This window comes from Xyrauchen texanus, chromosome 18 (assembly GCF_025860055.1).
Source record: "Xyrauchen texanus isolate HMW12.3.18 chromosome 18, RBS_HiC_50CHRs, whole genome shotgun sequence".
NCBI classification, from domain to species: domain Eukaryota; kingdom Metazoa; phylum Chordata; class Actinopteri; order Cypriniformes; family Catostomidae; genus Xyrauchen; species Xyrauchen texanus.
In genome coordinates, this window is record NC_068293.1 from 35,482,264 (window position 1) to 35,506,709 (window position 24,446).

General features: G+C 37.2%; 1 protein-coding gene across 3 annotated transcripts in view; it reads right to left on the bottom strand.

Moving 5' to 3' along the window:
- The window catches only part of LOC127658734 (receptor tyrosine-protein kinase erbB-4-like), a 401,640-nt gene that overhangs the window by 375,886 nt on the left and 1,308 nt on the right, over positions 1-24,446 (bottom strand). The window lies entirely within an intron of this gene.

Sequence of the window (24,446 nt, forward strand, 5' to 3'; positions counted from 1 at the left end):
TTTTTCTAATACAGAAGAGACATTATTTCATTCATTATTTTTGAAACCTGTCATAATAAAACATGTTGAGTAACCTCTGAGAAGCCTATCTGAATTTGTGTCTTGTAATATAACAATTTTCTATCCATACAGAGGAGGCATAGCCTACTTTAAATGTATTGAAATTAATAAGGCATCTTTGAGTAAACTTCGAGTATCATTTGAGTATCTGTTTGCCGGGCCGAGTGTCCTGGTATTTGGTAATCAAAATATGGTCACCCATACTAGACCTATCACTAGTCTACGTGATACGCAGGTAGCCTATACGATATATACCCACAAGGAACGGTCAGATATTTTCGTATACCCACTTAAAATAGTGAGCTGATACGTAACAACATTGTTTTTTTGCAACAGAACAACAGAACTTTCACGCGTTCATTCATAAATTCACCCCGTCTGGGTTGCGAAGCACTGAACTGACGTTTTCGGCTTGTGTGTGTGTGTGTGTGTGTGTGTGTGTGTGTGTGTGTGTGTGTGTGTAGTAGTAGTACTAGTAGTAGAAGAAGAAGAAGAAGAAGTAGTAGTAACAGTTCCTGGAAGCTTGCTCATTCAGCTGATACAGTACATAACCTCAGTTTGACAATGGTTTTGGACGATAAATGTGCTTGAGATGATGTGGACACTTTTTGTGTCCTCACTGTTAATAATATTCCATAATGAATGAGTGTTGGTGACATAACTGCACATAAGCCTATGTTCATTGTTACTGCTACTGATAAGCCTCAGCTTTCAATTATTGTTAATAATAGTTGCAACTTGCACTCTTAAATGTGCAATGAAAATTGCCAGCTGATAAAATCTGTGCTCCAGGGACCAGATTCATAAAACATCCAAGGCTTCATTTTGCGCCTAGTGCCATTTGAACTGGAAAGTTTGACCAACTGGGACCGAACCCTACGCTTTTGGCGCTCAGCGACCTACTCCTTTGAAACTATCCACTGCGCATGCGCGAAACAGAATTGATTCCACCGTGGGAAATAGGAAAACAAATAAAAAAAAATAAAGACAACGTATATTCGACCCATTATTTCGTTTTGGTTTCCTTGTTTATTATATTTCCCGTTTCGAGCTGAAAGCAATCAAACGAACGAAAATGTTCATATTTGGTTCATACAGAAAAACAGAAAAACAAAACATTGATTCGTTATTTCGTTTTTGGTTTGCCAGATTAAATGGAATAATCGAATGATCGGATGATACATGGATCCTTCTGAATAGAGCTTTGTGTAGCCTCCCAAAATTAGATTTTTAGCATAAGCTTTGTATGCGGCTATACAGAATATTAGATGACATTTAATAATTTGCTCATCTGATATTAATAACATTGTGTAAACTGGAATGAGATGATAAAGCAAATTTAACAAAGTTAACCCACAAATTTTAATAAAATCTCTTTATTCAGCCTAATGCTATTTTATATAATGCAAGTGAATTATGCATTATTGTCATCTGTGTTGTCAAGCTCCAAAATGACAAAAAAAAAAAAAAGCTAGATTTTCTATGAATAAGCCCTTAATTTTTGTTCTGTTTCTGATATTTTATTAAAATAGCAATTTATATATATATATATACACTACCGGTCAAAAGTTTTGAAAGACTTGACTGAAATGTTTCTCATGATCTTAAAAATCTGTTGATCTGAAAGCGTATGCTTAACTGTTTGAAATTAGTTTTGTAGACAAAAATAGAATTGTGCCACCATATCAATTTATTTCATTATAAAACTGAAATTTAATAAAAAAATAGAAGTTTTTGAAATTGATGACTTGGACCAAATAATATAGATGGGAATTTCATCAATACTGTTTAAAAAGCATCCCAGGATGATACCTCGATACCTCAAGAAGTAAGTTGAGAAAATATCAAGAGTAAATGTCTGCAAATTCAAGGCAAAGGGTGACTACTTTGAAGATGCTAAAATATAACACAGTTTTAATTTATTTTGGAATTTGTTTAGTCACAACATTATTCCTATAGTTCCATTTATGTTATTCCATAGTTTTGATGACTTCTATTATTCTAAATTGTGAAAAAAATAAATAAAATGTGTACATATATATATATATATATATATATATATATATATATATATATGAGTAAGTGTTTCAAAAATTTAACCGGTAGTGTATATATTGTATATATATTGGTAGTACCATTGGTAGTGAAAAAAGAAGTTTGGACAGCATAGATTAATAACATTGTGTGAAATTCTATGTGACTATTCTTGAACTTATTAAGAATAAGATTGAAGGCATACAAAATACTTGAAATGCTAGTTTACCTAGTCATTACAGCTTCAGTCTAAATTCAGTTTCAAAATATGTAAAAAATGTAAATAAAAGTGAATGGTTTGGACTTTGGTCTTTGACTAGCATTCTGCCTAACATCTCCTTTAGTTTTCCACAGAAGAAAGGAAGTCATACAGGGCAAACTATGATTTTAAGTAAACAATAACATCTAATCTCTCTCATATGCACACACATACAGCCAGTGACACAGCCAGCAGACAAAGTGAGACTGTCTCTTTCCTGTCCTGGCTTATGGAGGAATGGTGGTGGGGAGATCAGCTGAACCTGCCAGCTCCCCCAGGGCCATGGAGTATGAGTGCCCATTAGAATTATGGGACCTGGCAGCTGGGTGTTCTTATACCCTGCTAATTAAACCCATGCCACACTAAAAATGACAACACTGCTGATTGTAACTCAATGTGGATGAGATTGTATTTGGGGATGGACTCTGTGGGGACTGGGGAGGGCACAGTGTGATTAGAGAGCTTGCAAGGCAGTATGGTATTGTTTTTCCTTAAATATTCTTGTATGGGATTGATCTGAACTCTAAACATAAAGGATTAAACTTCAGAGTTTACAGAGACTTTTTAATTATTCATACGCATACTGAATTGCAATTGGCTCAATTTCCCAAATCCAGTTCCATGTTAAATTTTGACTGATTCATCGAAGACAAATCATGCGCTGATTCTCTTGATAATGTCAAATAGGCTCTGGTGCAGCATTTAATTTAACAAACACAGATAATCAGAGTCACCTTAAATGTCTCTCTGTTACTGTCATAACCTCAGTTTCCTGATGGAGGGAACGAGACCTTGTGTCGATGAACTTACACTAGGGGTCACCCTTGGGAGCCCCAGACATCTCTGATATTTGAGAAAAGGCCAATGAAAATTAGCAACTGTAATTTGCATGCCACTCCCCCGGACTTACAGGTATAAAAGGAGCTGGAATGCAGCCACTCGCACTGAGGAGCAGAGACAAGGTCCTGGCCATTTTAGCGGGTAGTTCAATGATGTGGACGGAGGGACACAACATCTCGCTCCCTCCATCAGGAAATGGAGGTTACTACAGTAACCGAGACATTCCCCTTCTGTCACTCACTCAACTGGTCCCTATACAAATGGCATGACTACTGAACTGTGTTACCTGGACTGGTGGTGCGAGAGGGGCAGACCTCTGTGTACCTTGTGTTTCTTTGAAAACTATTCCAGCCACAGGGCTAAGGAGGAAGGACATCCAGGGTTCACACCTTTGTGAACGTGACTAGATCCATGTCAGCCTCTCTCGATTCTACCAAGTTGAGCTAAAGGTGGCACTCCTGGACCACCAGGGTGGACATCGCCTGCCCGAGAGACCACACTGTGGCAGAGCGCAGCACCTGCATCAATCCCGGTTCAGGACTACCCTCGTGCAGTTCTTTATGTGCCTTGGCTTGGTGCACCTGCAGGAGAGACATAGAATGCAGGGCGGAGGCTGCGGGTCCAACAGCACCGTAGTCCTTAGCCACCAGTGACAACATAAGCCTACAGGCCCTGGACGGGTGCCTCAGACTGATCCACCTGAGGAATCACCAAGTATACCCTGGTGGAGGTGTTCGCAAATCGGGTGCGGGCAGTAAAAGGTGCCTGCCACAACTGATTAAGCTCCTCAGACACCTCTGGAAAGAAAGGAACGGGGGCGGAACGGGGGCAGAGCGTGGCTGTGAGCCGCGCTCTAGCCCCTGGAACCAATCATTGAGCCTCAAGGGTTCGGGGGAGAGCGGAGGGTTCCACTCCAGCCCGACACTTGTGGCTGCCCAGGCAAGCATGTCTGACAGCTCTGCGTCAGCCTGCGACTGGTCGACCGCACCCGAGGAGTCCAGCCGAGTCTTCTGCGTCAGACATGACGAGCCCGCTCTCCGATGCTGCTATCGATAACTCATCCTACCCCGTGAGCCCAGAACAAGACCACAAACTTGCCCTGAGATGGGCCTACGGTCTCATCCCAGAACTCGACCGGGGAATACGAGTGTGTTGGGAAATGGAAGGTCCGTGGGGGGATTCCTGACGGAGATTCTCCCATTTGAGGTCCCCAAATCGCCCCCCAGTGCTAAACGCCTCATACTCATAGGAAGAGGGACCGAGATGGGGTGCCACTGAGGTAGAGATCTTCATGGGTCCAAAAATTTGCTATCCGGAACCGACCCAGACATGTCTATTATTTGAAAGATTGGACCCGGACCCATGCAGAACCGAGAAATGCCGTAAATGTACTACCTGGAAACGACTCGGACCCATCTATTATTTGAAATCTGGACCCGGACTTGGCCGGGACACACATACCCGATTGAACCCGATCGGCACAGATCCCACAGATAATTGCTATTAACAAGTACATTTACAAGTTGTGAAAATAAAACTTTCTGTCTTACCTAATATATCGTTACTAGCCTTCGCTCCTCTACCAAACCGTGACACATACAATCCATCCTCCTTGCTAAGAAAGTTGTTAAAATAACATCCATGTTGTTCCTCTCTTGCTGATTCAAAGAGGATGTATAATCTACTCATTATTTCAGCTTCAAAAGACCACTTGCTGTCAAGGTGGCAGTTGACAAACGCAACTTTGCAGCTTTGCAGTTTTTTGTATCTCACATAATACGATAAATTCCACTGTTTGCCCTTTTGAACTATAATAGCAATTGCTCATTCAGTGCCACTGCCGCCGACGTTAGCATTACTATGCTTTCGTAGATGCCACTCTTTTAGAAGTTAAATATATTATCTTTTAGAGAAAATATGGTATTTTTTCTGCTGCTGAAGCACCCAGGGGAGTTCTCTGCACAACACCGGTGCAAGAGGGGGAAGACCGCTGCAATGCGCCGTAGAATCCAACAGCTCGTAAGAGTCACAGAGATTAATGGATGGCAGAGTAATTCAGCTCGCTGAACACAACCGCTCGGCTCTGAAGAAGAAATCTGAATGAGTGGCTGCCTTCCAGCTCTTTTTATACCCATATGTCCGGGGGAGTGGCATGCAAATTCCACTCGCCAATTTCCATTGGCCTTGTCTCAAATATCAGAGATGTCTGGGGCTCCCAAGGGCAACCCCTAGTGTCACTTCATCGACACAACTTCGAGTGAGTGACAGAAGGGGAACTTGTATTACTATTTTAATAATCAAGAAAAACTATGAAAAAAACAACAATGTTCTTTAGACTCATATGATTTAGATATTATGTTACAGCTTGTTTATATTGACAAGTGAATGTTGCCAAGTTATGCGTACTCTGAGTGCAGTTCAGGGTGCCACTGTCTGGTATCATGATTTGGTTTTTAAAGCACTGAAAACATGTACAAAGTGAGGTGAACAAGTGTTCTAATTAGATGTGAGCTTGAACGAGTCATCAACTCTGGAAAGAGAGTGCGAAGTGGAAAAGAGCCCAGCTGGTTCTGCAAAAAATTGTGTTTGCATAAGAATAAGAAAAACAAGAATACCTGGAAAAGAGCCCAGCTAGATGTGTGCAGAGAGAAAGAAAAAAGGAAACACACAGCTGCAAGAGAAATACATTCTTGTTCTGTAAAATTTAGCAATTTATCATACTGCCATCAGCTTGTGGGCAAACTGAAAGGAAGGGCTACGATTAATGACAAGTTTTCACTTTTCCAATAAGAAAATCTGACCATTGGACAAAAGATGCCGTCTTGTAAAATATGTTTTATTCATTCTACTGCCTGAGCTGTCAGTATGTGTGCCTGTCAGCAGGTGAGCAGGAAAAAGAAAGAAAGAGACAGCACATTTACCTCTCACACCAGGGATGGGCAAAACCACTTAATTTCTTTTTGATTTGATACAATATACTATCAAGGCCAATACTGCAGATATCAACACCAATACCAACACTAGAAGCATTTTTTTTAATTACTGGTTGGCTCTGTTTTGGCAGCACGAGGGAGAACTACAAAATATTAGGCAGGTGGTTTTAATGTTGTGGCTGATTGGTATAGAAGCTTATGGAACATTGCAAAAAAAAAACACTAGTAAAACACAAGGGGGTAACACACCAAATTCAAAACATAGTTTTCTGTGAATGTATGCACAACCAAAAGTTTCTTTTCATGATTTGATGGCTTTAATAAAGCCTAGGCTACATATTGAAAAATTGCATATTAAACGTCATTCTTTCTGATCTTTCAGTTTGCACAGCTACACAGTTGTTTACATGTTCTGTGTGTTGTCCAACCTGCAACCTTGTCCTACACCTGCTTTTCCCGTCCAGTGTGTGACCAGCTTTAAAATTAACTTTTTTGTGAGGAATCATCCTATAGATCCAACATCAGTATTGAAAGTATTGATAAATCAAGAATGTTCCACCCTTCTGTTATCTGACACTTCCAGCTTGCACTGAATAAATGCAAACCTGGATCCACAAAACTGCTTTCAGGTGGAGCTACCTGTCAGAACACTGTCTTTGGGGAAAGAATGCAGAACACGGTCCAAATTTCATCACATGATCAGAGAGCCCACTCGGAGATGGCTTCCCCCTCACAGCGGCTGAGACAGCATGCTTGTTGTTCGGGAATCTGGCCCATTCCTGAGCGCAGTGTTCTTTCACAATTTCAGTCCCAGGAGAGAACACAGGACTCGGGTAATAGGAGAGAAGTCTGGGAAATGCCATGCTAGCTATTATCACTCCTCAGGCCACAGCAAAGACACCCAATCACATGCCAAAAGGATGGCAATAGTACCTGAATGTCTCACAAGGAGACCAGGTTAAAGGTATAGTTCACCAAAAATGAAAATTCTCTCATGATTTACTCACCCTCCTGGCATCCCAGATGTGACTTATTTCTTCTACAAAATACAAATATTTTTTTTTTTTAAAGGACAGTTCAGCTCTGTAGGTTCTCACAATGGAAGTAATTGGGTGCCAACATTGTGGAGCTCCAAAATCCACATAAAGTGAGCATAAAGGTAATCCATATGAATCCATATGACTCCAGTGGTTAAATCCATGTATTCAGACACAATATGATAGGTGTGGGTTAGAAACAAATCAATAGTTAATTCATTTTTATCATAAATTCTCCTTTCTGCCCAGTAGGAGGTGATATGCATTAAGACTGTGAATCACCAAAAACAGAAGAAGAAGAATGGGAAAGTGAAAATGAAGTGGAGATTGACTGAGCAGGGAGTACAATTTAAAGTAAAAAAGGACTCATGCACACCTACTGTATCATATCGCTTCAGAAGACATTGATTTAACCTCTGGAGTCGTCTGGAGTACTTTTATGTTGCCGTTATGTGGATTTTGGAACTTCACATTTTGGCACCCATTCACTTGCAGTGTATGGACCTACAGAACTGAAATATTCATCTAAAAATCTTTGTTTGTGTTCAGCAGATGAAAGAAAGTTATTCACATCTGGGATGGCATGAGTGTGAGTAAATTATGAGAGAATTTAAATTTGTTGGTGAATTATTCCTTTAAGTAAGGATACTCAGGGGAAAACCCTTATGCCAAGACCAGCATTTTTGGTCACCAGTATATGTCATGTTTTGGATGCTGTTCCACAGCATGGTATACTGGGGTAATGCTGTTTCAAGCAGGCTTTTTTACCATCATCAAGAATTCCTTGGTCAACCAGCATCATGAAAATGACCATCCCGGTTGAACAGCTTCACCAGCTAGACCAGTGAAGATACTATTTTGAATGTGCATTAGCTGGACCAACCAAATAACTACAGCTAAAGAAGCAAAAATGTTTTGTCGATTTTACATGTTATTGAAACATAAACTTAGAAATCTTCAAAAAAGAAAAAGAATTGAGAGAGAGAGAGAGAGAGAGAGAGAGATATGTTGAGAAAGAACAAGAGAACAGCAGTTCCTCTCTAATAGCGTTTAGTCAGGCTTTAAAATCAAAAAGATCAATAGTTCACTCACTTAAAATGAAAAGATAGATGACATAAAATAACAGAATTTATCGCAGTGTTTACAAATTTACACAATCATCCACACAGAAGCACAATCACAAATAAAATCACTCTCACATACAATACCAAGCCGTGACTTAAGTGACAAGAAGAAAATTGAAAAAAGTCAAACAAGGGAGAACAGATGAGTGAAAGCGATGTTTCAAAGTACGATCCTGTTAAGGTAAAACCATCCAGTGGCACCTCGACAGCACACAGATAATGCATGTTGCATACATTTGGCAAAATAAACATGTCAATATAAACTATCAGTGACTTATGATTCCTTTAAAAGTGTGAACACTTTGGTGTTCTTGCTCTGTTTGTTTGAATATCCCCAATAAAGTTTCCTGTAGCTGCATAAGATCAGTTTCTCCAACCCAAATGCAAACCCGTGTCCTAACCAGACTCAATGCAGTACAAATTTCAGTGACGAGGAAATTAATATGTCCAAACTGGACGCAAAATTGCTGCACCATGGGGGAATCATTGATAATCAGTATTTGATGTTTAATGTTGACCAATGAGAATTCACAGTGGGCGGGTCTACCTGATGTGATGCTGCAAAAATGTAAACCAAGAGATCGACTAAATATGTCCCAACAACAACAGTGTTAGTGTCATGGGAAAAGCTGACTTTAAATGATAAGTGTCTGTGCACAATCTCATCTTGTGTTGTTTACTGAATACAGGGGGATGTGACACAATTAAGCCCATGTACCATATAAGCCCACTTACTGTTTATTTTGAAATATAAAAAAGACAGAAAGCAAGATAAACCAATTTTATTGCAGATGAAATGCACACATTTGTTGGTGTCATTTTACTTTTTATTTGGAGCCAATCAAATGCTTCCCTCGTGAGTTATTTGGGAACATGTGCTACCACTGCTCAGTGGCCATTTTGGAAGTTGCTCTAAAACTGAACTGAACTGAAAGCCATTTTTTTGGAGTCAGATGATCAAACTAGGAGAGGAATGATAAAAAATCTAAAATTAAGAGATTAATAAACCAAATAATACTTGATATTATTTATTTTATTTGTATTTGAAAAGAACGATTTCATGAGTTTCTGGAGTTTGTCCAGGACACTGTCTGAGTGATACTCACAAAGATAGATGCAGTAAAAGAAAATAAATGAATAAAAACGGCTGATAAACACATTCAATTAAAATATTTAAGAAGCTTCTTGAGCTCAAACAAGATTTTGTCTGTAATTATAATCCAGAAATATAACTTTGTTTTCATGTGGGTTTATAAGGAAGAGTGTCTTTGAAAAGCATGTTTCCTCAAAGATTAAAAGCAGAATCATTATTTGCTTAAACAACAATAACAAACATGCTCTATGTTGTAAAATATAATGCTTTTTATTCATAAAAGAATTTATAATGTGTTTAACTTGACTCTACTTCAAATTATTTAGGTTTAGTTTCCACTGACACATATTGTTCCTAATAAGCCCACTGAGCAAACAACCCATTAAACCTAATATTAAACTGAACACCTTGTCAAAGCTACATTCTGAATCTATTTTCATTGCAGAGGGGAAATATTTAAAAGACAGAGAACAAAATATAAGTATTGTCAGATTCAGAAATTAAAGATTTAATTGACTGGTTATGATGTTTGAGGTCTAAATCTACAAACATAATCAAAATTGAGGTGTTTATTTAGTAAAATTTGAAGCATTTACATTTTTAAAAGCATAGTGGGCTTATTAAGAACACATGTTCCTTATAAGCCCACTCTAGACTATTCACGTTTGCAGTTAAATAAAGTGACTTAGTTACATGTCAGTTTATCACAAAACAAATCATGAGTGTTCAGATGAGAGATTAATCTTGAATTTTATTGGAAGGCTGTTAACATTTATATAAGAAAACATGTCAAATTTAGATTTGGGAGGGCTTCATTGGTACACTTCTCCCATATACAGAGAAAATGCATTTATTTCTGAAATTATCACTTTTAAAAGTAGTGTATTTATACATCATGGAATAAAAATTATTTCTTACACTATGACAGCACTAAAAATTAATTCATCCAACTATGTAAAATGTCTCTAAATTACATCCATATCTATGCTTAAATCAATAAACAACAACTTTTCAATATTCAGTTTGTAACTAGCATGCACTGAGATTAATTTTAATGAAAATAAATTCTCCAGATTTCATTGAATTGCTTTCTTATTTTCAATATTATATGAATTGGCCTTCTAGTAGTGATAGTGGGCTGTCTACATAATTCAAATAATAAACTAGATTTGCAAACAGATTGTAAACTAGATTTGAAAAATGCCAATAGATGTAACGAAGAAGACCAAATCGCAATTTAATATGAAAATAGTATTATGACTTCTTAAGTGTTGGAATGTTGAACACTTGATCAATGTAAAGCAAAGGGATATTTTCAAACTTTAATCTTAAATTTCATAAAAAGTATCAAGTTCAAAAAAACAGGGCCTGGGTAACTCTGCAAGTAAAGACGTCGACTACCACACCTGGAGTTGAAATCCTGAGTGACTCCAGTCAGGCTTCCTAAGCAACCAATTGCTAGGGTGGGTAGAGTCACGTTGGGTTAACCTCCTTGTGGTCGCTATAACGTGGTGAGTTGTGCAAGAATGCTGCGGAGAAAAGCGTGAAGCCTCCACACATGCTAGGTCTCCGTGCTAACGCACTAAACAAGCCACGATATAAGATGTACGGATTGATGGTCTCACACTGAGATTTGTCCTCCGCCACCCATATTGAGGCAAGTCACTATCCCACCATGAGGACCTAGAGCACTTTGGGAATTGGGCATGCCAAATTAGGGAGAAAAGGGGAAAAAAATTGATTCTATAAAAAATAGATTGAACACAAAGTTACCAAGACCTATGATTTTTTGTTTCTACTGTGGATAGATTGCAAACCTGCGGGTGCCCCTGGTGTCTGCAGAGGTGAGTTTGGGGAGGAAATAGGGAGTGTAGGTGTGTGAGAGAAACAGAGAGGAAAAAAGTGTCTTGCAGTAGTAGTGTGAAGATAGCCGACTCTGGGTGCCCTGTGGCCTGCCAGGATAAATCGTCCCTGTTGTGGCTCCCCAGAGTGAGGCCTGATTAATTGGGCTGTCCAGTCTCTCTGATAGTGGCCACTTTACCCACCGCTTCTGGGAACTGTACCCATGCCCCTGCCAAAAACGGCAAGTAAAAATAAATGAATAATGAATAACTGGCCTTCAAGTCTTTTAAAATTAGAGACTCTCTCTTTATTTGCTCATGTTTGCCATCTTTCTCTCACTCTCTATCCGTATTCCAAAATAATTCCTACATCAGCATTCCATTAACCTTGCTGGGGGTTTAATAATGTCTTTTAATGGGCCTATAGGACAGGGGGAGCAGACAAATAGTGCATGCCACCTCAGCATGTTGCCAGTGCATTTGCAGCGCAAGTCTCCCAAATCATTCTCAATTGTGTGGCTGTAATTTGAACAGCACACAATGCATATTTTACTGCTAAACAGGGAAGTAGCTTCCAGTATAACCTCCATTAAATTAAAACAAAAAAATACCTTACAATATTCACTCCCCACACACATGATTTTGGGAAATATTAATTATATTTCAAAGTGGTTTATTTTGCTTGTCCCAAAGTGTTCATATGCATTTGACCTCCAGAGTGGACAAATCTCAAAATGTTTTGGACCCTGTTTACACCAGTCTATATTGCTGTCCTGTTTCAAATGGATTGGCCAAAATGCATATTCAAATTGGGTGTAAATTGGCTTTTGTAGTGGACTGAACAAACACACAACCCATAAATGGTAATCCGAATATGGCTAGCAGTCACTTGCCATATATGGATATGGCAGAAGTAGTAAGAGAAGTAGGTAGATTTCCATTCCAAATTCAGTTGTTGAATATGATCTGTTCTGTGACAGACAAGTTTGGCTCAGATTCAGGGTCTGAAGACACAAGAAAACTGTGTTTACATGATACTTGAATTCATTAGATTATTCCGTACTTTTGAAATTAAATTATAAACAGTCAATGGCACAACAAAGAGGCTGTGAGGAATAGACTTACCATCTATTCAATGGCATGAATGGTATAAAGCTGTATAAAGCCTCATAGATCACATCTGATTTTCCACAACTCATGTTATCTGTAGTTCTTTGTTTACTGAATGTTCTTGGACAAATTATTTATCAATGTTTTTTTTCTTCTGCTGAATGATCCAAAAACACTTTAAACTGTAGTACAGTACATCTATTCCTCACAGCCTCATTTTCATTCCCATTAAAAATCAAAGATGGCGCTAGCGTGAATAAGGTGTTTACATGACTTCATATGCTGTCAGCTTATTAAGCATCATCACAAGTATTGTGCATGTACAGTATATGCACTCAATGTTTTATACTTAATAATTATACTTTTACAATGAGTGACTGGTGTTTTTTTAAGCATTAAAAAGGTAGACATGTAAAACAGACAATATTTATGATGTGTACAACATATTTGGATTGCTACAATGCCCCTGTTAATCTAAATCTATAGCCAGGTTTCCAATGACACTTTTAGATTAAGCACTGCTGTCTACACAAAATTTCGAAAAAAAGGCAAAAAAGTTGACATTGGGCTTTGCATAGTAATTTTATAGCAAAGTTTTATCAAATACTGCAGTACTGTCTTTCACTACCTTGCTCTAACAACTTTTAAAAAGGAACGAGCTCACTACCAGGGCTGGATTAGTAATCTGGCATACTGAGCATTTTCCCAGTGGGCCAACGCACATTGGGGCCAATCAGGGGTGGTGGTGGTGGGCCAGCCGCGAAACAGGCCGAAAGGGCCGCGATAAGCTAAAATGGGTCACCACGTTATGCAGAATGGGCCACAAAACAGCGCCTCGATACACCAAAGGGTGGCAGCGATATGCAGAAAAGGACAAAGAAATATCTCATCATTTACTCACCCTTTGTCATCCTTAATTTGTATGTTTTTCTTTTTCATTTGTAGAACACAAATGAAGATTTTTAGAAGAATATTGCAGCTCTTTAGGACCATACAATGGAAGTGAAAAGTGTCCAGAACTCTGAAGGCCCAAATTATCACATAAAGGTAATCCATATGACTACAGTGGTTTAATCAACGTTTTCTGAATCGATCCAATCAGTTTTGGGTGAGAACAAACCAAAATATAAATAATTTTACACCGTACATCTTGCCATTGGTGTGATCTCTAGGCACGATCATGAATTCAAGCTCAATTACAGTTCCTAATGCCTGAAGCATGCACAGAGTGCAAGATGGTGCTATAAGAAGTGTAATCGATCTTGAAATCATGATCTCCAAATAGACCGCTGTCAAGATTTATATAGAAAAAGGTGTTACATTTAGTCTGTTTTCACCTAAAACCAACTGGATTGCTTCAGAAGACATTGATTAAACCACTGGAGTTGTATGTATTATTTTTATAATTAATTTATATAATTTTTAGAGCTTCAAATTTCTGGCCACGATTCACTTGCCATTGTATGGACCTACAGAGCTGGAATATTCTTCTAAACATATTTGTCAAACCTTTCTGGGATGGCTTGAGGGTGACTAAATGATGAGAGAATTTTCATTTTTGGGTGAACTATTCCTTTAACTCTCACTTTATATTTCTATAGGTTGAACGGCAGTCCTTGCTGAGCACATGGCTCATCCATTCTACAGCCATCCAGTCAGCCAAGGTCAATTGCCTCCCCCCTCATCTCATTTGGTACTTTATGTGCCTTTACGGCTGATATTATTTCTCCTCTGCATCAAGGTGACTGCTGGCCCACAGGAGAGTGGCATAGGCTGCCAGGCAGCCTAGTAGAGACCAGTAGACACAGTCCTTACAGCACAGGCTTTGACATACTACTGATGTCAAAAAGTACTGGTGCTTCAATACCAAGTATATACTAAACAAAACAAAAAATACAAATAAAAACATCTCTACTGGTAGCACAGTAGAAGTATAGATTCAAATTGGTACCAAAGGGCTTTCTGACAGCTGTTGTTGCAATATTTGTGAATGGTCCAATGGCTGTCGGTTTGTATTAAAGAATATTCCAGGTTCAACTCAAGATAATATCAATCAACAGCATTTGTGGCATAATGCTGATTACCACAAAAATGTATTTTGGGTCATCCCACATTTTCTTTAAGAAAAAAGCAAAAATCGAGGTTAGAGTGAGGCACTTACAATGGAAGTGAATGTGGCCAATTTTTGGAGCGTTTAAAAGCAGTCAAACTTACAATTTTATAAAAGCACTTAATTCTTCTGTCAAAACTAATGTAGTATTTGAGCTGTAAATTTGTTTAAATTGTCATTTTTAGAGTCTTTTTAGGGTTTGTTTACATTACATCATCATGACAACAAAGTTGTAAAACTGTCTTTAACTTTACACGAAAAAGGTTATCACAATAAAATCATGTTTACACACATAACCTGTATGTGTTATCTTGTGGCTATACATTTGAAACAGTGAGTATTTTAACATAAAATGTACTGCTGTCTTTTTCATAAATATTCCGGATTCAATACAATGTAGGAAATTTGGTTGATGTAAATGTACATGGTATGGATTAAAGTGCCCACATTCTCCACCATTATATGTAGGAAATTTGGTTGATGTAGATGTACAAAGTACGGATGGAAGTGACCGCGTACTTACACCATTATATGTAGGAAATTTGGTATGTGTGAGCTAGGAATGAAATTAAACTGTCCTTATTCTACATTATTATGTAAGGAAATTTATAATGGAATTCGACAACCATTATAAATGAGATAAATGACAAATAACTAGATTATTTTTCTGAAAAAAATCGGCACCATTCAAATCTTAATTCAAAGTCTCGTATCCTCTCACAATTTCTATTGTAAGGAATTAGATTTAATAAGGGAATTATGATTAATTCAATTATTGGAGTAATATTATTCTCATGTCTTATTGAAAATAATATCACACATATTTAGGTATAGCTTTGAAGCGAAATCTTTTAAAAACAGGGATGAGATTATTGATACAAATATACCACAGTCAAATTATCTTTGAATACAGACAAACTTTATTTCTATACTAAACATAAAACTCATCTAACACATACAACATGAAACAGGTTGTTGAGTAGTGACAGAATGTGAAGTAATAGATCAATACAGGGAAAATGAACTTTATGGAGTCTGTTGACAATGCCTTAAGAAACATTTATCTGTCTTTGAGTCTAAATCGATTTGCAATCGGATTACCCAAAGTATTTAACTAATACACCAGCACTTTGAGCAAAATTCTTGGAGATGTACTTGTGTGTCATTGCGTTTCCTTGCGTTGTGTTCTTTGTGTTGCTTGGTTCTTTGGATCTTTGTTGAAAAGTTAATTCCGTCAATGTTTTAGACTGTTAATATCGTGGATATTTATTGTCTGGTTGAAGACAATAGACCCGACTCCCATTGGGTGTGTGAACCGTAGAGCAGAGAGTGAGAGGCTTCCTCCGGACTTTGTGTGTCCTGAGTTTTCCTTGGACTCTACATGGCATGGAGGATCTGGAAGCAGCAAGAGACACTTCCAAATAGAGCGTCGGAAGAGTGAAGTTCAGCAGAAGAGGAAGATCAAGAGAAGTGGGGGAAGAGTGAGAGGGTCTTCCTTGAGTAGGACAGTTTTGAACTAAAATTGGCCGCAGCCCAAAGATGTCCTCAGCCAATCAGAAGTGACTTTCCATAGTCAAATGGTCGAATGGACTGTCCTTTTCAAAAGTTGATTTATGATCCTTTGTGGAGGATTCTTGCAAACTCCCGCTCAAAAATAGTGCATGTTTATATCTTAAAAACGGTATAAAAGACATGACATTCGTTGTCATCAACATTCTCTAAGTAAACAAGCAATCATTTAAAAATGAAATATGAAATTTTTCATGAATATTATACGTGTAAGTAAAAAAACATTAAAATCCCTGATTACAAATCATACTGGTTAATGCATTAGTTTTACAACATGGATAATATATTACACTTTATGAGCAACCTGATTATCGGGGAATAATATCCAGTTGAACCTTGAAGTTACCACACAAGATTAAAGATTATAGTCATCGATTTTTTTAGTGTGATTACAAATCACAACACATATTTTAAAAAGGTAAACCAGGCTATAATCATTAACTTGTCTGTTATAAATTTGATTACAGGCCATAGAGTCATTTTCAGAATTATCTACGTGTATATACACAAGGCTATGGTGTATATTCTGTGGGTCCATGAGGTCTCGATGGGGGATTGCTCTGATCTGTGAAATGTGTTGTTGTGTTCATTTGATGGCTTTGATTGTGGATAATCATACAACAAGTTTAGCTCATTGACAGAATGTGAGGCCTACTACTGATTACAACAAGATGTAAATAATATGCAAGTTAACATGATATTAGTGTGATAAAATCACTTACTAACGGTTTCTGTTTTAAAGATATTTTCAATTATACAACATTGTTGCCATGACTACGTAATGCTGTAAACCGTAAACCAAAAAGATGGCCAAAAATTACTATTACTATAAATTAATATGGTAAAACAATTACTATTTAAACAACTTTACAGCTCAAAGAATACAAAAGCTTTAACAGAAGAATTTATTTAAGGGATTTAATAAACTTTAAACCATTGTAAGTAATTTTAACCTAATTTTTTATTTATTAGTTTTTTTACAGAAAAGACAAAACATGTTTTTGTGGTTATCAACATTATGCTAAAAATGCTGTCCATTGAGCTTAACTTGCATTGAACCCGAAATATTCCTTTAAAATGTATCAATCAACAAAACTGACAAGAAAAAAGAACATCACTCACAAGTTGTAAATCACTCAATAATTTTTCTTTCTTGTTCCTTCATTACTGACAGTTTAGTTGAAAAACTAGAAGCAATGTTGACTTGGGAAATACTTGATGGTTACTTGCCATTAATAGAATTTGTAAATAGTTATGATAATACAAAACCTTTAGGAGAGTGTTGCATTAAATTGCATTTAGGCAACATTCACACTAATCCATTACACATGTCAATTTTACTTTCACAATGATTTTCTTAATACACATTATTTCAAAGCAGCTTTACTGAAAATTATGCAGTAACAGAAAATTATGCTGTGATGCCTTAAAATCCTCATTGTGCAGTTTAAATGAAAATCTGGATTGGAAATCATGCGTTAAAAATGAATGTAGTTCCCATGCAGTAAGCAAGCCAAAGGTGACTGAGGTAAGGTACACAAAACTCCATAAGATGTTACTTTATAGAGAGAAAAAACAATACTTTGAGAAAAACCAGGCTCAGCCAGGGGAGCCAGGTCCCCTCTGGTTATATAGCATGAATATAATGCCAATATTGTTATCGACTACTGAAATTTTAAGTCCTTTGTTAGCTTCGATGCTATTTTACTTCCCTTCAAAATCTCTCATTTGCTCTCACTTTTTCTGTCTCTATTTCCTCTTTCCCTGATGTGCCACTGTAGGCTGCAAAATCACCTATAACCGCTCACTTCCATAAGAGCTTCATTAGCAGGCACAAAATTCATCTGTTGCATGCAGCACAATGAAAAGCTGTCCCTGGGAGGGAATACAAACATTTAATTATGCAGCAATGATATAGAGATACACAGAGAGAGAAAGACTGAAAGAAAGAGAGGAAAAATTAAAGGTTAAGTGTGTAATTTGAGTGTTTGTTTGAGCGGCCAGACATAACAACAGTGGCTCAATCAATGGTGTGAGTTTGGGGTTGGACTATGTGTTTGTTGAAGTTTTTTTTTTAATTAGTAATTTTTGCAAATCTGTTTGGTGCCGCATTGGAAGACAAAATACACATTTTACACTACCTCCTCAGCTAATTACAACATTTGATAATTATCCACATATTTGATTGCTTTTCTGACATCTATTCACACACACACACAGAAATATATATAAGCGAATCAAGATTAATCAGGGCACCACAGTCATCTTGAAAAAGTCAATATCACTCAAAGCCTTTCTGTAATTACATTGTAAATGCAGATTAGCAATGAATATTTTAAAAGGGATTACAGAGGAGTGCAAGGCATACAGATAAACTGCCCCTTTCGAAGAATGAAAAACATGAAACACTTATTAGATGGTGCATTTATTTTATAGCCAAAAACTTAAGTCTGTAATTATTCTTTTATTTGTTAAGTTCATTATTCAGGAGTTCGCAAAGCAAATGAGGAGGGGGGCGGGTTTAAATAAAGAGAAACAGCTCATATAGTGGTCAAGGACCTCAAACAGAGAACAACAAGGGAAAATACAAGAAATTGGGGATGCACAATTACCTAAATTAAATTAACAATTCCATACAATCACTTTTAATCCTGTGTACTGTTGTAATGAATGTGTTTTAGCTAAGATTAGGCCTATATCCATTGTCATACTAAATTCTCCCTTTTGTGGCATGCACAAAAAAGGGGATGAAAGAAGTTGAAAGAGGAATTGAAGCAGACTAGGGAAGAAACCAAGAAAGCAGGATGACTCCATATTAAACGATTGGCTGTGTCAATCAGAACTAATGTTTCACTCTCTCCATCTCTGTTCTCACACAGACGAAATCCTCAGAATGGCACTTATTAACAGCCCCTCTGCTGTTCCTAATTGTAGGCTGACAAAGCCTGTCATTGGCTTTGGGAGTGAAGGACAAAAGCAGCTCTCAAACATCATAGTCACGAACGTCTGAGCAGCTCATGTACATCTGAATAGCACTTTGAATTATGAGTCAGGGTGCTGAATGTTATGAATTTTGTAAGTATGGAGAGGTGGAAGACAATTTTGCAAGAAACAATAACTAGTGGCTGTTTGGTGCTGATTGGCATTGTGCTGTTTTTTTGCCAGTGTAGCTGCCACTCTTTTACCATTGTCAGTAAAAATTGAGCAGGGCTGCGGTTCACAAAAGCTGTTAGGAAATGCAGCCCAAGACTTTTAAAAACTTGCCAGTTCATATGAACTGTGCTTTGGAAAAATAACTAGCAAATATAGAAAATTGATCTAAATGATTAGCTGTAACTTTTGAATTGTAACATGGTGTTTGTGCAAGCTTCACTATTACTGTTACTCATACATGGATTGGATCCTGCACTGCTAGTGCAACGGGCACGTAATGATACCTCAAATAATCATGTTGATTTTTTTTTTGTCCTTTTTTGACCCCACTGATGGTTAGGTTTAGGGGTTTGGGTGATGTGGTAAACAAAATATCAATTTCTGTTGACTGCTGTAACGAATGGTTGCTGAGATGAGACAGGAGATGCTGGATCTAAATGCAGGCTTTTAATGAAGATGATAATAGAGAAACAAACAGACATTAACTTATAAAGCAACTAACAAAGAAATGCAAAACTAGAGAGTATATATATATATATATATATATATATATATATATATATATATATATATATATATATATAGGCCTATATATATGAAGCTGGAGCTCACACATGACCATACATTCAACAACACTTCCAGTTTCAGCCACTAGGGGGGCAGTGCTTCAGATTTCGGTAAGCACAGACCTATTTTCATCTGAAGAAAATTTTCTGAAGCAACCACGTCAATTTGTGTCGCTTCTATGACACTGTTGTGTCATGTGTCATCTTGCGTTCTTAAATGGTCTTGAACCGAAGTCCACCAAGTTCAAAATCCATCGCTCTATGAGGTGAGCTACCCGCAAGCTGACCATATTGGAATAAGTGTATACAATATATGCCGGTTGGTCTGTAATACTAGCGTTAAAATGTATTGATTTTCAAATTATGCGTTAGAGTAAACGTGGGTCAATATCATAACATAGCAGGGTCTGAGTGATAGAGAGGATAAAAAAGGCAGTATTTATGAAGTCATAATCAGCCATTGTCATGATTTGAGTGAAAGGGAATAAACCATGCAGTTGTTGTAACTCCTCTAGTGTTCATTTCACATGGAAACTGTAGGGAATAGTACCTGGAGACACGTATAACAAGTTTTGTTCTCTTTTCTAGGTCGGTTACACAGCAAGCCCGTATTCTAACAGCTGTAAGCAATGGAACAGTGACTAAAATAAATATAAAAGATGGCAACTTCCATAACACTGGCAATTCTTAACACAATTGATGGCACGTTATTAAATAAAGGAGTCTGTGGCAGGGCGGAGGGCGGGGCCGGGTCGTGATCCTACACACCTGGTCCCGTATTAGGCTAATTGAGCCTCCGTGAGGGATAAAGGTCTTAGAGAGAGATCGTTTACGGACATGTCCATCATGTGTGTGTTTGTCTTTTCAATATAAATAATAGTTTAATGATAAACTTAAAAGACAACATAAACACACACATGACGGACATGTCCGTTAACGATCTCTCTCTCCCGCACGATCCTCTGCAGTCGACCTTTATCCCTCACAGAGGCTCAATTCTCTAGAAAAGAGAATAGCTGAGCTTCCGTCTGATTTGATTCTCTAAGATACTGAGTGGATTGGAAAAGCTTGTCAGAGTGAACGTTTTGTCTGCAAACAACTTTGTGTTATGAATTACACATGAGTTGACATGTCCTTTTACCCCTGGTCAAGCACTGCAACAATGAAAACTGATAGCAGGTCAGTTATGTGTCAAATCAGATTGTAAACACAGCATGTGAATATGAATGTATACAAGGCAGGCGCCAGCTTAAACCCTTTCTTGTTTTCTTTTTCTCTCACTGCCTCTCCCTTATGGAAGCTGCAAGGTTTTTGGCCATTATGAAGCACTTCAACCCAATAGCGCTGCATTTTCAAGATGCTGTGTCGAGTTAAAAATAGTTGAACTTTTGTCACATAACAGCTAATAAATGTATGGACCAATCAAATTAACTGGTGGGCGGGGTAAGCATATTTACATGCGGACCATGGTATTAAGTTTATATTAACAATATATGGGAGAAATAAAACATGCCTACTGGTCAATTCCATTGTTTTCTAACACAACAATAAAACATTCTGTGTGAACGACCCATAAGAATTGAGAAAAGAAGAACCAAAAATCAAAATCTCAAATCTGCTACATTTTGTCCCAAAAAAATAAAATAAAATAAAATAAAACATTTACTAGGCTGGCGTTGTGACAATCCTGGAAAATCAGTGAAAGGTCTAGAGGTTGGCTAAATCAGTCTTGAAAGCAAAATAAATGACAGAATGAGTAAGAAATGTGTTCTGAACAAGTCCCATCAGTCTCTTGTTCTCTGCACTTTGTTCTCTCAAGCACAAATAAGAATGAGGCAGTTCCTTCTTAATCCAAGCATGCACTGTAACAGAAGTCAGTCAGTGCAGCTCCAGTGAGAGAGTGAGACATACTGAGCTGGAGCAGAGGGCATCATGCCGCGCAGGATCCCGCCTTTGCTTGGCAGTAGTTGGCGCTCCTAACAGAATCAAAGGCTGCTTTTCTTCCCAATGAGACACACAAGCTCAGAGGTCAGTCTGCCTTTCTTGGACCAAAAACTGAATAAATGGGCTTTGTGAGACAATGGCTTATTGCTGTGTAGGCAGGCGTTTGTAGCAACATGGCCTCTTGCTTTGATGATATAAAAAAGGGAGCGGGAGATGCTGCTCTCTGAAAGCAGTGATAAAAGTAAATTATTTAACCTTCTTTGTTGATAGGGCTTACTGTCTGTGCCACGCCATGTAAACATTTAGATTTAATGTCAACTTGATATGTGTGTGCCAGGACATAAATATGTACAGTGCCTCCCGAACAAGGCTGTGCCATAACATAAGTCTCACAATGAAGTGATAAAAGATGATGTTGACTCAATGATGACTGAGTAAACAGTAGAAAAAATCTACACAAAGCAATGATTAAAACATTCCGTCAGCTGCAAAAACAAGCTTGAGATGCATTTACAGTAATTAAAGTTCTCAGAAAGTGAACACCCACAAATACCAATGTGAAGAAATAGAACAAGACATTTATGTTATGATTCCAATGTGATACTTTGGCCTCATATGGGTCTTGTCATTTTTTCTCTCCCACAGTTAACACAAATGTAATCATTCAGTCATTCTCAAAAAAATATAAATCTAAAAATTAAGCATTTCTTAAAAGTTCTTTATTTATATTAATAGTTCAATTTAGAAACCTCCCTAATTAACACGTTTTGGCACCTGTGCTTCCAAAACATGGTTCTTTATGGAGCCTAAAAAGGCTATTTTGCACTTTTGTTGCAAACCAAAGAACCCTAGTCTAGTGTTCTATTTAGAGAAGTGTTTTTACGAGTATTATATTATTAACTTCTATGCTTTCAAATGTTGCACAGCTCCATATATCATGAAATCTAGCCAGGAAAAGTTCAGATAGCAAGGAGTTTAATTGCCAACGATTAATTTTCATCAGCAGCAAGTCTCTCCACTCACTGACGAGACTTATTCCAAACCTAAGCCGATTAACAAACTGATATTTGTCTCCTCCTATTCCCCACAAATCTTTCTGTTGGCAATTTGAATGTTTTAAATCTGTTGGATTTAAATTCATAGCCATCTTCAGACAGACTGGGGTGATAACCGATATAGATCACACATCACAATAAACAGCAATACAACCAATTAAACATGACTGCTCACTAAAGTGTTGAGATCTTATCATCATCATCATTACACACTTCAAGATTTTAGGATTTATCCATGTATTTGCTGTAACTTGTAACTCATTATCATACATTTAAACAAATATTTCTAGAGGAACATTTTGTAGATAGCAACTCCCAAGTATTAACAAATTATAGAAAAAAGTTTACACAATTTAATTTAATTGATTATTTTTAAATATTACATTAAACATAATAGGTAAAAGCTTTATTTAGAACAGATTTTGGTAGCATTTTACAATTAGGATACATTTGTTAACATTAGCATTAGGTATCATGAACAAACAATTAACAATACTTGATATTTAATTTGTTGATCTGTTAATGTTAGTTAATACAAATGTTCAATTTTAGTTCATATTAGTTTATAGTGCATTAACTAATGTTAAAAAATGTAACTTTTGATATTAAATGTGTTACTATATGTTGAAATAAACATTAACTAAGATGAATAAATGCTTAATAAGTATTGTTCATTGTTAGTTCATGTTAACTAATGTTAACAAATGGACATATATACATACATATATGTTAGTTATATTTACAGACTATAGAACCACGTCTAACCAAAGATTTCATATTTACTCAATGTTTGCTGGGGTTTCAAGTTATTTATACTTAAGAATATATATATTATATTTACAAAAACCTTCACATTAAAACAGTTATTTATTCGTTATATACTGTATAATCTGTACTGTATAAAATAATAATAATTATTTTATTTTTTAAAATATGTAAATTAGCACCAAAGTTGGTTTTGCACCGTCATTTTTAGACCCGATCTGATGAACCATTTTCTAAATTCGTGTGTGTGTGTTTTTATTTAGGCGACTGTTGCAGACTGCAGTTTAGCAACATATCCAATCCGAAAGATGAAGACAGTCTCGTTTACTTATTTGTACCCAATCCCTTTAGGCTATTTCATTTATTTAAACTAAAATAACAATTCAATCAACATCTTGTCTCCTCCAGGCAGCACGGCTTCTGTTTATTTATTTTGTTGTTGTGCGCAGCAGAGTGCTAAAGTGCGTCAGGAGCCCTTATCTTTGCAAATGACACCGATACTATGAACCACAATCTGATCAAGACGTGCTCTTTGCCCACTTTCAATTGGTCGACTGAAATGTATCGATTCTGCTCCTTTGTTAGTTCATTAGCAGTATCTAACAGGTGAAAATTAACTCAAATAATCGTGCTTAAAGAAAAGGTTTGGGTCGAGAAACGTTTGAAATAGTGGCCTGGGAAACGCTTGTCAAACTCATCGAATGGTGTAATGATTCGCTATAAAGTTGACTTATGTTTCCAAAGGCGTTCAGTTCAGCGCGACTGTGAAGGATGATCTGTTGCTACAGCATCATTTACACGACTGTAATCAATACTGCTGCTTCATATTGACGAATCTACCTATTCTGATGGATATACAGTGTGAAAATTAGCCACGATGACAATTCATCAATGGACGTGCGTGCGAGAGAGGGAGATATAGAGAGCAATGTGATTCAGAGTTACTCAGTTCA